Genomic DNA, 16,607 nt, shown 5'->3' on the forward strand with positions numbered 1-16,607 from the left:
ATTGGCGCCATAAAGTGTCGATCACTTTGTCACAGGACGTCGCGTGGTACAATTGGCCCGCAATAGTACCATTCATCCCGCCCCCTTCTGAGGTGACGGGAAAGGGTTGGGGAATTTCCACTTCTGATTAAAATGATGGCAGAGGTGACGACCCTTAACGATTGGTAAGATTTGGAGTAGAATTCACCCTGAGTTTGGTGGGGCTTATCTGTCAAGGATGCAAGAGGTACGGAGGTTACGAAGCTCCCACCTGTCGCTCTCCGCCAGACGCCGAGACTGCGGCCGGAGAGTTGCTGCACGGGGATTGGAGGAAAGAAGCAATCAGTCTCAGCTAGTCTCCACCTTCCTGACAGCCCCTGGTTGGAGGAGCGGAGCGTCAGTCACTAGGGCGGTCGCCACCTCTGGGACAGGTGAGATTGTGTAACCTACGCCTCTGGCTCTTTGGGCGGGTGTAGGTAGGGGGCTGGGACAGGCGAGGAGGCAGGGCTCTTCTTGCTTGGCGCCTCCAGCCTTTCCGAGTGGAGCCCAGCGCGCGAAGCTGAGGGGACCCAGGGGGGCTGCTTGGGATGGCCGCCCCGAGGCGATTCGGCCCGCCCGCGTGCCGGGACGTGGCTGGGCGCGGCAGTTCTACAACCTGCGGGCTGGATGGCCTCGCGGCGCCGCGTTCTCTTGCTTGTGGAAGGCGGCGGGCCTGAGGGCTGGACAGCGCCATGCCTCAGTACTGGGAACTGTCCCACCAAGGAAGGTGGGAAGGCCGCGAGCAGCTCGAGGAAATCAGACCGTAGGGCTGAAAGCGGTGTGAAGAGTGCGTGCTCTGGAGCTGTTAGGAATTCTGGTGCCGCCACTTACTGGCTGTGTGACCTACGGGCGTTTTATGTTGGATCTCTGACTTTCAGTTCGTTCATCTGTAAAATGGGGCTAATATCATTACGTCCCTCATTGCGTTGTTGTTATGAATACATCAGATAACTAACATAGGGCGGTTAGCAAAGTGCCAAACTTAAAGACCCATTTTGGTTAGTTACTCTTCCTTCAGGAGTCTTCCACCTGCTCCTGGGTCCTGCCAACCAAACTAATTCTTGTCAGATCTCGGTGACGCAAAACAAGCTAGCTAAGGCAGGGGGCCGCAGTTGGCGGGGAGGGTGGGGAGCGGCGTGCGGAGGTGTCTTTCCCCCTTCTAAGGATCTGTCTCTACTTCTGTTATCCCTATGTCTATGCCTCTATCTCCTTTGTCAATAAAGAGGGCCTTTAAAATACTCATGCTTCAACTAATCCTATGATCAAAGAACAACAGAAGGGCGTTTGGTGAAGTTTGTATGGCAAATGTCCTTTGACCCAGAGAATGTCCATATGACTTAGGTTGGCTAAAAGCAAAAGATTTGGCACATCTCCTCTCTTACAACTCTAACAAAGGTCTTTGTATATCTTGATTTGCAATTTTTAGTATTTCACCTACCTTGAACTGTAATCTGAAAATTCTGTAAAGAATATAACGATTTGGGGCACCTGGGTGGCTCAGTCGGTTAAGCGACTGCCTTCGGCTCAGGTCATGATCCCGGAGTCCCGGGATCGAGTCCCACATCGGGCTCCCTGCTCAGTGGGGAGTCTGCTTCTCCCTCTGACCCTCTTCCCTCTCGTGTTCTCTATCTCTCATTCTCTCTCTCTCAAATAAATAAATAAAATCTTAAAAAACAAACAAACAAACAAACAAAAGAATATAACGATTTGGCGGCGCCTGGGTGGCTCAGTCAGTAGGGCGACTGGCTGGTGATTTTGGTTCGGGTCATGATCTCATCGGTGGTGAGATCCAGCCGCGGTCAGGCTCCCGCTCTGCTTGAGATTCTCTCTCCTTCTTCCCCTGCCCCTCCCCCCACTCGCTGGCGATCCCTCTCTCTAAAATAAATATTAAATATATATACATAACAATTTTTTAAAATTTGATTCTGCCAAGCTTAAAGAACATTTTGGAGATTGTGAACATTTCTTTGGCATGGTAATTTCTAATTTTGGCATTTCACATACAAAAAAGGGAGTCTTTTCTATAAGCAGAATATGTTAGGTGAATGTTCTTTCTAGATAATAAGTTGTAGGAAATGGAAAAAATTCTTGTACCTTTTCTACAAAACTATTTTGATATAAATGTCCTGTGTACTGTCTTTAGTTAGAATCTATGGAATTTAATTAGCCTGTATTCTCAGCGATGTTTAAATTTTGAAGGCATGTGTGAGAGGTCAAAACCCAAACTAATAGCACCAAGGAAAAAAACTCAGCTCTGCCCAACCCACTTCAAAGCTGGATTATCCAGAATTGGTATGGATACATCCCTAGGCAAAAACAGGTATTGACTGGTGCAACATTACAAAGGAACTGCTTGTCATTCCTACCATTAATACAAAAATAATTTCTGATGCAACTCCCTGAACAAACTCATTAAATTCTTTGAACAAATGTAACGAATCTTGAGAACAGAGAGAAAGGAAATCTGGGCATATGCATTTTTCCCAATATATTTGAAAGAGAAATATACACTCTTTACTCAGTGCCTAGTGACCAACCCTGCGTGTAGCCAGGAAAATATGATTGAGCAATAATCTTTGTTTCACCTGGATCTTTACCTGAGACACTTGTTACCAGGAGTTTGACAACAATTGAGTAATCATTTTAGGATTTAGTAACTCCCAATCTTCTAGATTTTGGTGACTACTATTGTTGAGACTGTATTAAACATGAATTTAATATTTCTTTTTTTTTAAAGATTTTATTTATTTATTTGAGAGAGAGAATGAGAGAGAGAGAGAGAGAGAGAGCACATGAGAGGGGAGGAGGGTCAGAGGGAGAAGCAGACTCCCCGCTGAGCAGGGAGCCCGATGTGGGACTCGATCCCTAGACTCCAGGATCATGACCTGAGCCGAAGGCAGTCGCTTAACCAACTGAGCCACCCAGGCGCCCGAATTTGATATTTCTATACATACCACATCATGTGGTGTTACAAAAGTGAAAACTGAGAAATCATTTATTTTTTTAAAGATTTTATTTATTTATTTGAGAGAGAGAGAGAATGAGAGATAGAGAGCACGAGAGGAAAGAGGGTCAGAGGGAGAAGCAGATTCTCTGCTGAGCAGGGAGCCCGATGCGGGACTCGATCCCGGGACTCCAGGATCATGACCTGAGCCAAAGGCAGTTGCTCAACCAACTGAGCCACCCAGGAGCCCCTGAGAAATCATTTAGTCAATTACTATATCAAGTAATACATTTGGTGAATATATCAAATCACACTCAAAGTATTCAATGTAAAATATCAATAAGTTTAATGTGGTTTATTGGGTAATGTTGGTTTTGATACATCGTATCTTAAGATGGTATTTGCTACTAAAGAAAATACACTGGTTTTTCAAATGCTAAATAAGCAGTAGAGAGCAAAATCCCTCTTTTAGGAAATACATATATTTGTTAGAAATGAGCCTTAGGATAAAATGTTTTCCTCCAAAAAGCAGCAGGAGTATTGTTTAAGGTGTAGTTATAGCGTATTTCAAAGCACTCTTCCTTTTGACCATCTTTCAGACATAAAAGGGAAAGGTAAAAGGAGAAACTGTATATCCCAAGTTTTTTTTAAACTTTTGAAGTAATAAAAAAATCTTCATTTTTTTATAAGGAATATGAGATTGGGAGCACCTGGGTGGCTCAGTCGTTAAGCGTCTGCCTCTGGCTCAGGTCAGGATCCCAAGGTCCTGGGATCGAGCCCCGCGTCGGGCTCCCTGCTCTGCGGGAAGCCTGCTTCTCCCTCTCCCACTCACCCTGCTTGTGTTCCCTTTCTTGCTGTGTCTCTCTCTGTCAAATAAATAAATAAATAAATAAATCTTAAAAAGAAAAAGAAATATGAGATTGACAAATTGTAGATACAGGGACTTAAGCTACTTTAACTACTTTAACTGTAGTTCTGTCATGTGCAACTTGTTTTTTCTCAGGACACTTAATTTCTGCATGTCAGTGCATCTCAGTTCAGCCTGTCTATGTAAGGAAGGAAGTAAACCAAAAAATACGTTGCACTTGGATGTTATGTCATTTAACCTTTATAATAAACTTAGTAAGATTTCACCCATTTTCTGATGAGGAAGTTGAAACTCCAAAAAGGTTAAATAACTTACCCAAGCTTATAAGACCAATATATGGAAAGGTTAGGATTTGACTTTATTTCCACCTGATCTCAAAACCCATGCCCTTTCCACTATATCACATTGATTCCTTGGTACCCTCAAAGGCAGAGGAACTTCATCAGTCAGATAAACTGATATAATAATCCAATCATTATATCTTTCTTGTAGACCTGCTAATTATTAGCACTCTAGTGGAGTTATCCCTGACTGCCACCAAATTTAGTATCTTTCTCTTTTATAACAACTGGAAACACTTAATTTAAAACATTTTCTGGTTTTTCCAACTATATTGTTAATTTCTTAGACCATGTAATTTCACATTAAGAAATCTAATAGTTAATATATTCACGTGGTTTAAATTTCAGAAAGAATTTTAAAAATACAATGAAAGGAGTCATTTTACTTTGCCCATTATATACTCAGATCCCCTCTTATAAGCAAACCATCTTATTAGGTCTTATTTGTTTGTTTATTTATTTACTTAGAATGGTTTTACTGAAGCATGGAGACAGGACCTGTGGGCAGAAAGAGTTGCCCAAACCATCTTATTAGGTTTTAAAGTATTCTTCTAGAGGGGCACCTGGATGGCTCCATTGATTAAGCATCCAACTCTTGATTTTGGCTCAGGTCACAAGCTCAGGGTTGTTGGATTGAGCCCCACATCAGGCTTTGTGCTGGGCATGGAGCCTGCATAAGATTCTCTCTCTCCCTCTCCTCACCTACCCCCCTGTTCCTATGCCTCTCCCCCCCTTCCTGTCTTTCATGCACCTGTTCTCTGTCTTTCCAAGAAAAAAAAAGGAAAATAGCTTTCTAGAGATTTTTAAATATATAAGCAATTTCGTACATGTCCATTCATTTTTTCCCTTTAAACACAAATGACAGCATATTACTATACACACTTTTGTACCTTGCTTTTCTCACCTGAATTATTCTAGAGCTATTTCATATTAGCATATAAAGAGCTCTGTCATTCTTGTTTACTACTTCATAGTATTCTGTTTACATGATTTATCCAGTCTTTAGTGTTGAATATTTAGATTGTTTCCTCCCCCTGCCCCCTTAACAGTGTTACAGATGTGTAGCTTTCTAATCTACTGTCTGTCCTCAAGGAGGTGCTGGGAACATATTAGTTTAATTGAGAAACTGAAGGCTACTACTTATTTAAGCTATAGTTGAATACACCTGCAAGATGTCTGGCAACATCTAGGAAGTGGGCATATTTTGAAAAATAAGGAGTTATGCCTGCAGCTAGACTACCACATTACACAGCCTAAGAAAATTATTCAGAAAGTTTCCTAGAGTTCCTTCTGCTATTGAGCTTACCCTTCCTATATCCATACACAAAATGTCTGCTTCCCTCCTAAAAGCTCTATCCTTACTGCCTGCCCAACAAGAATGAGCCCAGTAGGGGTGCCTAGATGGTTTAGTCGGTTAAGCATCCGACCCTTGATTTTAGCTCGGGTCATGATCTTAGGATTGTGAGATCAAGCCCTGCATCCAGCTCTGTGCTGGGCATGGAGCCTGCTTAAGATTCTCTCTCTCCCTCTACCCCTCCCCCCCCAAAAAAAGAGAATGAGGTCAGTAAGTGATGTTGCTCCATTTGATTATACACCTTTAGTGCCAAGAATAGTTTTTTGGGTTTTCTTTTTTCAAACTTCTAAAACTAATGAGTATATAAATACCTCTTGTGGTGGAATCACCCAGGTTCTCAACAAAGGAGAGACAATGGAATAATTAATATCCACCTTCTTCCTTGGGGCTCTGTGAGAATTTCTTAATCCTTGAATTGTTATATAAAGGACAGCATGCCAAGGAGAATATACATTAGGGTTATCAAGAAGAAGTAGGATTTGGTGGAAGGATCTCTGAGCTGGGAATCAGAAACAGCAAGTGTACTTCAGGTGACCGGTATACTTCTGTATGTGACGCTCTTAGACCTAGATAGTTTGTACATTTGACCTTTAAAGGTATACTTTAAAGTTTAAAGTTATACATAACTTAAGCATTTCATGTTATAAGACATAGTCATCACTTCAAATATCATGCATGCATAGAAAAAGTATGGTCAGTTACATGTAAAACTGAGATTAATAGTAATTATCTCCAGTGGGGGAGGTGCCTGGCTGGCTCAGTTGGTAGAGCATGCCACTCTTGATCTTAGGGTTGTGAGTTTGAGCTCCACGTTGGGTGCAGAGATTACTTAAGAAATAACATATTTAAAAAAAAAAACAGTAAAAAGGGGTGCCTGGGTGGCTCATTCAGTTAAGCAGCTGACTCTTGGTTTCGGCTCAGGTCATGATCTTTGGGTCCTGGGATCAAGCCCCATGTCGGGCTCCACACTCAGCAGTTAGTGTGCTTGAGGATTCTCTCTCTCTCCATCTCCCTCTGCCCTTCCTCCCACTCACATGTGCACTGTCTCTAAAATAAAAAATATTTTTAAGGGGCGCCTGGGTGGCTCAGTTGGTTGAGTGACTGCCTTCGGCTCAGGTCACGATCCTGGAGTCCCGGGATCGAGTCCCACGTCGGGCTCCCTGCCCAGCGGGGAGTCTGCTTCTCCCTCTGACCCTCCCCCCTCTCATGCTCTCTCTCTCTCTCATTCTCTCTCTCAAATAAATAAATAAATAAAATCTTTAAAAAATATGTTTTTAAAAAAACAGTAAAAAAGTACTAATTATCTCGGGGTAATGGAATTATACAGAGATTTATAAAATTATTTTTCTTTTTTGAAGATTTGTATTTTCTAGGCCTTTCTGGATTTTCCATAGTTAACATATATTTTGTGTAATAAAAATTAAGTATTTAAATTAAGTAAACTGATTTCAAATAAGTTTTGCAATTTTCTCATCTGTTCATTCAACCAGTATTCATTCAATTCCTGCTATGTGCATGGCAGTGTGCCAACTGCTTTAGAGAAAACAAAAGAAACAGAAGAGTTAATGTACTTTCTTTCAACCCTACTGATACGCATATATATGTATATATAGGTTGATGATTAGGTAGATAAAATGCACAGGGAATAATAGAAAACAGACAAATTCAAGACAGTGTGACAAACTATTTTACAGCACTGATAGGGAATAAAAGATAAATTAAAATGGAGTAAGTTTATTTAGGGAAAAGCTTGATTATGACCATTTTGAGCTAGGATAATGACTGAGGGAAACAGAAGAGGTAGAGCATTCCAAATGGAAAGAAATGATAGGAATGTTGACAAAGAAGTAAGTCTTCAAATTGTATGTCAGGATGGTAAAAAGACTAACTTGGTCAATACGGAGAAATCAAAATGAGAATTCAAGAGAAATTTGGTTTAAAAAAATATTAAATACTGGACCAAGGGCTTTAAATTTGGTTCAATAGGCTACCCACCATAGTTCTTGAAAAGTAAAGTTATCAAGATAAAAATTGTTAAGGGATGATTACAATTTTGTTTTGTTTTGGCTGCATTGCATGAGTTTTGTTAGAACAAGGAAATACTGGAGTCTGGGAAATAAGCGGTCTTGCTGTTGCACTCAGTCCAGGTGTGAGGTAAGGAAGCCAGATCAGAGGAGTGACTATCAGATGGAGTAAAATTTACTGTCAGCAATCATAAAGAAACCGCATGACTTCGTACCTGATTAAATGTAGGGAACAAGGAGTATGGGAACAAAAGTTACTCCAGAAAAACGGATACAAAGTTTCTGAGGAGAAGTGTGGCATTATGTATCAAAATCCTTTCTTTACCGAGTCTGGCTGGCTCACTCTGTAGAGCATGTGACTCTTGATCTCAGGGTTATGAGTTTGCACCCCACTTGGGCATAGAGTTGATTAAAAAACCCTTTCATTAAGTTTTTATTTCCATCTACTAGAATGGCTAAAATCCAAATAACTGGTAATACTCATTGCTGATGAGGATGCAAAGCAACAAGAACTCACTCACTGCTAGTATGGTATAACTACTTTGGAAGAGAGTTTGGAAGTTTCTTACAAAGCTAAACATAGTCTTACCATACCATCCACAGTTGCACTCCTAGGTATTTACCCACTGAGAGGAAAACATCCACATAAAATTCTGCATGTGATTGTTTATAACAGCCTTATACATAATCACCAGAACATGGAAGCAACCAAGGTCTCCTTCAAAAAGTGAATAAACAAACGTGTTATCGCTATACATGGAATACTATTCAGTAATAAAAAAGAATGAGCTACCAAGCCATGCAAAGACATAGATGAATTTTAAATGCATATTGCTAAGTAAAGGAAGCCTGTCTGAAAAGGCTGCATACTGTATGATTCTATTTATATGTGACATTCTGGAAAAGTCAAAACTGTGGAGATGGTAAACAGATCAACAACTGCCAGGGGTTGGAATGGGGGAAGGGTTGAATAGATGAAACACAGGGACTTTTCAGACTGGTAAAATTCTGTATGATACTAGACCAAGAAATGCCATTCCAGTAGCAACATGCATACCTTGTACCCACATCTTGTTTTTTAATAACATTCTCCAATAAGAGGAACCTTGGCTCCTTGGAGAAATGGCTGAGTCTAGGATTGGGGCAAGAAATATACAGGATGAACCTGGAGCATCTTACAGTGCCAGAAAGTAAGAAAATAGTAAACATGCATACACAGACACACAGACACACACACACAAACTAATGAGGACATCTGAGAGAGATAATAGGAGCTAACTGAAAGAGCTCCCAATGGCCAAAGCTGGAATAATTTGAACAAATAAATAGTATTGAATGATGGCCCAAAGTATAAAATAAATACCCTTGAATCCGTATGGGTATAAATAAGTGTTTGAGTAAATAAATAAATGGGTAAAATAGGTAAGTCTTCCAAGCAGAAGAATTTCAAATTTATGTAGAAACCCTGCCCTTAAGGAGGTGAAGTTCCCTCTCCCTAAGTTTGGGCTGTGCATAGTGATACCCTTCCATAGAGTAAAATATGGAAAGGGGAGGGGGAAGAGTAACTTGATACTGGAGAAACCTGACAAACACTACCTCAGCCAGGTTATCAGGATTAACATCAACAGTGATAATTCATATTGATAGTATATACCCTTGATATTACATGCAGGAAAAGTCTGAGAAACTGTCACAGTCAAGAGGAGCCTAAGGAGACATGATGACAAAATGTAATATAGTATCCTGGATGGAATACTGGAACAGAAAAAGGACATGAGGTAAACATGAAGTAAATTTAAATAAAGCACGGATCTTAGTAATAATGTATCAGTTAGCTAATAATATATCAATGTTGGTTTATTAATTGTGACACATATACCATGCTAATGTAAGATATTAGTAATAGAGGAAATTGGACATAGGCTGTGTGGAAACTGTACTATCTTCCCAACTTTTTTTAAAATCTAAAACTACTCTATGGGGCGCCTGGGTGGCTCAGTTGGTTAAGCATCTGACTCTTGATTTCGACTCAGGTCATGATCTCAGGGTTGTGCAATTGAGCCCTATGTTGGTCTCCATGCTGAGCCTGCTTAAGATTCTCTCTCCCTCCACCCCCCCCCAAAAATGTTAAATCTAAAACTATTCTAAAATTTAAATTGTTTTATTTTGATTTTTTTCAGTTTTGTTGAGATATAATTTATAACATTGTATTAATTTAAACTGTACAACCTTTTTTTTTAAAGGTTTTATTTATTTATTTGACACAGAGAGAGAAAGCATGAGAAGGGGGACAGAGCAAGGGGAGAGGGAGAAGCAGGCTCCCCACTGAGCAGGGAGCCCCATGCAGGACTTGATCCCAGGACTCTGGGATCATGACCTGAGCCGAAGGCAGACGCTTAATTGACTGAGCGACCCAGGCGCCCTAAAGTATACAACCTTAAGTTTGATTTGATATACATATATATTGCAAAATGATTGCCACAATAAGTTTAATTAACATACATTACCTCACATAGTTACAAATTTTTCTTTGTAACTTAAAAGTTATAAAGATCTACCTTCTTGTGAAAGTTTATTTTTTTAAAATACTTATTCCTTTGGGGGGTACCTGGGTGGTTTAGTCATTAAGCATCTGCCTTTAGCTCAGGTCATGATCCCAGGGTCCTGGGATGGAGCCCCACATCAGGTTCCCTGCTCAGTGGGGAGTCTGTTTCTCCCTATCCCTCTGCCCCATCCCTGCTCATGCTCTCCTTGTCTCTCTCTTTGTCTCTCTCTCTCGCAAATAAATAAATGAAATATTTTTAAAATAAATAAATAAATAATGCTTATTCCTTTGGACTTCTAGGAATTTATGTGTAAGAGTTGGTGTGGCAGCACCTGGGTGGTGCGGTTGGTTGAGCATCCGACTCTTGGTTTAGACTCAGGTCATGACCTCATGGTCATGGGATCAAGCCCTACAGGGGGCTCCATGCTCAGCATGGAGTCTGCTTGAGATTCTCTCTCTCCCTCTGCACCTCCCACTTGTGCTCTCTCTTTCTCTGAAATGAAAAAATAAATCTTTAAAAAGAAAAAAAAGAGTTGGGGTGCCTAACCAGCTCAGTCGTTGGAGCCTGCAATTCTTGGATCTCAGGGTTGTGAGTTCAAGCCTCTTATTAGGGTGTAGAGATAACTTATAAAAAAAAAATCTTAAAAAAATAAGTTAATCAGACATAGGCACAAAAATATATCAAAAAGTATCAATACACCTTAAATATCTACAGGAAAATGGCTAACTCTTGTGGTATATAATTTGATTCTACAGTCATTAAAAATGAAGTTCACATTATATTAAATAAAAATAGAGTTATAAAACAAAAGGTATATAATATTCTAAATATACTACAATGAATAGAGTATTTCCATACATCAAAATGACAAACATCAGGGGGTGCCTGGCTGGCTCAGTCAGAAGATCATGTGACTCTTGATCCTGGGGTCATGAGTTCAAGCCCCACAGTGGCTGTAGAGATTACTTAAATACAGAAAAAACACCAAAAAAAACAAAACAAAAAAAATAACAAACATCAGACAGAGATAGATTATCTATGGATGGTGGGATAGTGGGTTTTATTTATTATTTATCTATTTATTTATGTTTCTAATTTTTCTATAAGTAATGTATTACTCTGGTAATCAGAAAAATATGTAATAAAGGTTTTAAGAAAAAATCACTATAGATGTAAAATCAGAGGATTGATTAAATGGGATACTTATTGGCAGGGTTGGGAAAATTAAGCAGGAACGATTCTTTTTCTTTTTCAGGTAGAGAAGATGGTAATGGGTTCACTTTATGTGGTTGGTTTCAGACTGCAATGGAAAGAACTTAGATATGTACAACATTATATGGTAAGTCCTCCAGAAACCCCCAAGAGAAACATACACAATAGAAACACAGATAAATATCTTTACTGTAACTGGAAACAATTTTTTTGAAGATTTTATTTATTTTTGAGAGAGAGAACATGAGCAGTGGGGAGGGGTAGAGGGAGAGGGAGAAACAGACTCTCCACTGAGCAGGGAGCCCAGTGCTCCCAGGACGCCGGGATCACGACCCCAGCCAAAGGCAGATGTTCAACTGACTGAGCCACCCAGGCGGCCCTGGAAACAAATTTTTAAAAGATGTCAAGTCGTAGCTTTGGTTTTCATAAAAGAAAACATCTCGCTGCAGAAAGGTCATGTGGTGAGCAATGAAGATTAAGCCACTTTTCCCCCAAATAAGTCCTTGGTGAATATATTTTGGGTATTGCCTCCACAGAAAGATGCATACTGAAAATATACTTTTCTCCAACCCTCAGTAGTAATTAAAAGGGAAGCCCAAGAATCACACTGATAAATAAGTATCAGCAAGTGTATAGGCCGTCAGCCCAGATACCTTGATCCACATGTATAAGCTCATTGACAAGAACAGGGTTCTAAGAGCCTGCAATCAATCCTTTGAAGAAACTCGGAACTTTACCATGTGCATCACAATGAAGCCCCTTTCCACAGATGTGGGAAACTTGAGACTAAATACTCCAAACATCCTGTTTCCTTATGTCCTCTTATACCCTGCAAGTTGGGCAGCCACACCTACCTTCTCTAGAACTCTCCTTGCAAGGTACAGGGCATTCTGCCACAGACTCTAGAAGGTCCCAGGACTGGCAAAAGTTTAGAATCTCATTTTCTGAGCACTTTCCTGATGAGAGAACAGTTAGATAGAAAACCCCACAGCAAGACTCAACTTATCTTCCAGGTGGTCCAACTCATAGTGAATGAGTACTTTTGAATCAGAAGGACCCTTAAGGAGTCCTCTAGGTCTCATACTACCCCTTTAAGAAAGACGAAACTGGAGGACTGGGCATTAGGGTCAATACCTCCTGCAAAAATCTCTAAGGTGATGTTTCCATCCATCACCCTCTGATGTTTCCTGTAAGAATCAGAAGTACATCATTGCTTACCAAAGTGAGGAGAGAGCAAGCCCCAGATTCCAACTCAAAGAGTAATTTTGGCTTATAAGTGAGAAATGAGTCACTCTGAGGACTGTTCTTAGAGACTCTTGTGGAGTGTTTGAACTCAACTTTGTTTACCACACCCCTTGCTCATCAAGGCAGGCCTATAAAACAAGAGACGCAGCATGGCGTTCACCTGCAGGGCAGGTAACAGTGCCACCTCCCAGATGTTCTTCCCCAAGGAAGTGGCATGGTGTTTGCTGTGGCTCCAAGAGGACACCTATAGACAGTCTAGTTGAAACACGAGTCTGGTATAAGCTCACAGAAGCTAAAAGAAAAATTGTGGTCAAAACTCTACTCTGAAACTCTTCACCTAGAGGGACCTCTTAAACCCTGGCATTGGCACCACTGGTGACAAGGAAGAAAAAAACAGCCAGGGTTGGACTTCTCCAGCATAGATCTAGTAGATGAAAAAGGTTTGTCATTTGAAGAGGATTGCTTCACCATTACAAGAGTTATGTAGGACAAAAGTCTGAGAAATGGGCAAGCTGGGGTTTGGTTAAAGCCCTAGTCTGTCCCAATGCCTCTGCTCATAAGCTGGCAGGGTTTTTAACCAAGATTGAGCCATAAAAGCGAGTCCAAAGAAAGGAGCAATACTGTTCTGTGTACTAGGGGTTTCATATAAATATGAGAATTCCTAGGGGCGCCTGGGTGGCTCAGTCGTTAAGTGTCTGCCTTCAGCTCAGGTCATGATCCCAGGGTCCTGGGATCGAGCCCCGCATCGGGCTCCTTGCTTAGCGGGAAGCCTGCTTCTCCCTCTCCACTCCCCCTGCTTGTGTTCTCTCTCTCACTATACTCTCTCTGTCAAATAAATAAATAAAAATCTTTAAAAAAAATCAGAATTCCTAGAGAGGGATTCCCTCAAAAGCACTGGTGAGACCACTATTCAGAGCCTGATCATCTCATTCTCAACAATTATTTTCACAAGTTCCTTGTTGTACTCTCATATGCCATTAGCAGGAGTGTAAATTGATAAAATCTTTAGGGAAATCAGTTTGGAGTTGCCTTCACATTTTTAAATGCATTCACCCTTTGATCTAGCAAAATCCACTTCCAATTCTGGGGGAATTGGCACAGAGACACTCACACATGAGTTCAAAAATAGTGTATGAAGGTGTTCACTTAAACCTTGCTTGTCCATCAATAAGTGGTTAAATAAGTAGTGGTGCAACTATAAAATGCTAACCATCATCTCAGCTTTTAGCAAGTCATCACCTTTTTGCTGGTGGAGGGTCTTGCCTCAATGTTGATGTCTTCTGACTGATCAGGGTGGTGGTTGCTGAAGACTGGGGTAGCTGCGGCCATTTCTTAAAATAAGACAACAATGAAGTTTGCCTCATTAAAGGACTCTTTTTCTCATGAATGATGATTTTTCTGTAGCATGTAATGCTGTCAGACAGTAGAGCTTCTTTCAAAATTGGAAAAATCCAGGGGTGCCTGTCTGGCTCGGTAGAGCCCCATGTTGGGTGGAGAGATTACTTAAAAATAAAATCTTAAAAACAAAACAAAACCGGAGTCAATCCTTTCAAAACCTGCTGCTGCTTTATCAACTAAGTTTATATAATATTATTAATCCTTTATTGTCATTGCAACAATCTTTACAACATCTTCATTGGGAGTAGATTCTGTCTTTTTTTTTTTTAAGATTTTATTTATCTGAGAGGGAGAGAGAGCAGGAGCAGGGGAAGGGGCAGACGGAGAAGCAGACTCCCTGCTGAGCAGGGAGCTCGACTCAGGGCTCCATCTCAGGACCCTGAGATCATGACCTGAGCCAAAGGCACATGCTTTACCAACTGAGCCACCCAGGTGCCCCAGGAGTAGATTCCATCTTAAGAAACTGCTTTCTTTGCTCATTCGTAAGAAGCAAATTCTCATCTGTTAAAGTTTTACCATGAAATTGTGGCAATTCAGTCACATCTTCAGGCTCCACTTCTAATTCTATTTCTCTTGCTGTTGCCATCACATTTGCAGTTACTTCTTCCACTGAAGTCTGGAGCCCCTCAAAGTCATCCATGAGGGTTGGAATCAACTTTTTCCAAACTCCTGTTAATGTTGGTAGTTTAAATCCCGAACATTCTTAATGGCATCTAGAATGGTGAATCCTTTACAGAAGGTTTTCAATTTACTTTGCCTATCTTGATTTTCAACATGCCTTCCTCACTAAGCTTAATCATTTCTAGCTTTTGATTTAAAGTGAGAGACATGCCATTTTTCCTTTCATTTGAACACTTAGAGACCTCTATAGGGTTAATCAGCCTAATGTCAATATTGTTGTGTCCCAGGGATTAGGGAGACTGAGGAGAGGGAGAGAGATAGGAGAATAGGTGGTGGGTGAAGCAGTCAGAACACAACCTTTATTAAGTTTGCCCTCTGTGGGCACAGTTCATGCATGGCACCCCAAAACAATTACAATAGCAACATCACTGATCACTAATCACCATAACAAATATAATAATGAAAAAGTTTGAAATATTGCAAGAATTACCAAAATATGACAAAGAGACATGAAGTGAGCAAATGCTGTTGCAAAAATGGGACCTATAGGGGCAGCTGGGTGGCTCAGTCGGTTAAGCATCTGAATCTTTTTCTCCACTCAGATCTTGATCTCAGGGTCCTGAGTTCAAGCCCCTCACTGGGCTCCACACTGGGCATGGAGCCTACTTAAAAAAAAAAAGGTTGTACATGTGGAAAGTGAGAGATGGATTTCTCACCCAGGTGTGCAAAATCCAAGCGCTAAGCTCTCAACAGAGAAGAGAAAAGTTTCACTTAAGGGGCACCTGGGTTGTTCAGTCAGTTGAGCTTCCAACTCTTGATTTTGGCTTGGGTCGTGATCTCAGATTCATGGGATCCAGCTGGCTTAGGGTCAGGTCTCAGAGGGGACTATGCTTCTCTCACTCTCCCTCTGCACCTGCCTTGGCTCCTACATGCTCTCTCTCTTTTTTTAAAATAAATAAAGTCTTTTAAAAAAATGCCTTAATGGGGGCACCTAGGTGGTTCAGTCAGTTGACTCTTGGTTTCTGGGGTCATGATCTCAGGGTCGTGGGATCAGGCCCCACATAGGGCTCCACGCTCAGCATGGAGTCTGCTTGTCCCTCTCCCTCTGCTCCTTCCTCCCACTCATGCTCACTCTCTCTCCCTGAAATAAATACATAAAATCTTTTTTTTTTTTTTAACGTCCTAATAATGGGATCCTGGGTGGCTCAGTCGGTTAAGTGTATGCCTTCGGCTCAGGTCATGATCCCAGGGTCCTGGGATCAAGTCCCACATCTGGCTCCCTGCTCAGCAGGGAGTCTCCTTCTCCCTCTGCCTCTCCCCCTGCTAGTGCTCTCTCTCTCTCTCTCTCAAAAATAAATAAAATTTTTTAAAAGTTTAAAAAAAATAGGGGCGCCTGGGTGGCTTAGTCGTTAAACGTCTGCCTTCGGCTCAGGTCATGGTCTCGGTCCTGGGATCGAGCCCTGCATCGGGCTCCCTGCTCGGCGGGAGGCCTGCTTCTCCCTCTCCCACTCCCCCTGCTTGTGTTCCCTCTCTCGCTGTGTCTCTCTCTGTCAAATAAATAAATCTTTAAAAAATAAAAAATAAAAAGTTTAAAAAAATCTGTTCTGATAAAGCAGTAAAGATGAATTTTATTCATTAAATCTCAACCTTTGGGTACATATATTTTTAATATTCTATGTGAAGAAATGGGAAGTATACATAGAGCACTTCTGAACATTGGTTGTCTCAAGGAAAAACATTCATACAAGTATTTTTGTTGTAAATTGAACTAACCATTTTTTCATGGAACATCATTTTTACTTGAAAGTATGACTGACATAAATTTTGGTAATTCAGACATGTGTATTTGGCAGACATTTTCTGGACTCTGCCACTTGCAGGAAAACAGCTGACAGTATTTGTTTCCAAATATAAAATTCAAGCTTTGGGGCAAAAATGAGGATTTTTGGAAAATTGTATCCACTGTCATTGGTTAACAGTTCCCCAAACTTAAAGACTTTTTTGATGAGATAGGTGATGATATGCCAAATGTATTT

General features: G+C 40.9%; 1 long non-coding RNA gene across 2 annotated transcripts; it reads left to right on the forward strand.

The window, feature by feature from the left end:
- Positions 1–52: 52 nt before the first annotated feature.
- Positions 53–14,863, forward strand: LOC112809006 (uncharacterized). Of its 2 annotated transcripts, XR_012376740.1 has the most exons (4): positions 53–164; positions 268–410; positions 9,222–9,327; positions 11,351–14,863. It is a non-coding gene; the product is annotated as an uncharacterized lncRNA (long non-coding RNA). The 2 variants fall into 2 exon arrangements; XR_003204486.2 differs by having other exon boundaries at positions 59–410.
- Positions 14,864–16,607: the final 1,744 nt, after the last annotated feature.

This window comes from Callorhinus ursinus, unplaced genomic scaffold (assembly GCF_003265705.2).
Source record: "Callorhinus ursinus isolate GAN/ISIS: 27379988/994484 unplaced genomic scaffold, GSC_fseal_2.0 scaffold83, whole genome shotgun sequence".
In the NCBI taxonomy this organism is placed as follows: domain Eukaryota; kingdom Metazoa; phylum Chordata; class Mammalia; order Carnivora; family Otariidae; genus Callorhinus; species Callorhinus ursinus.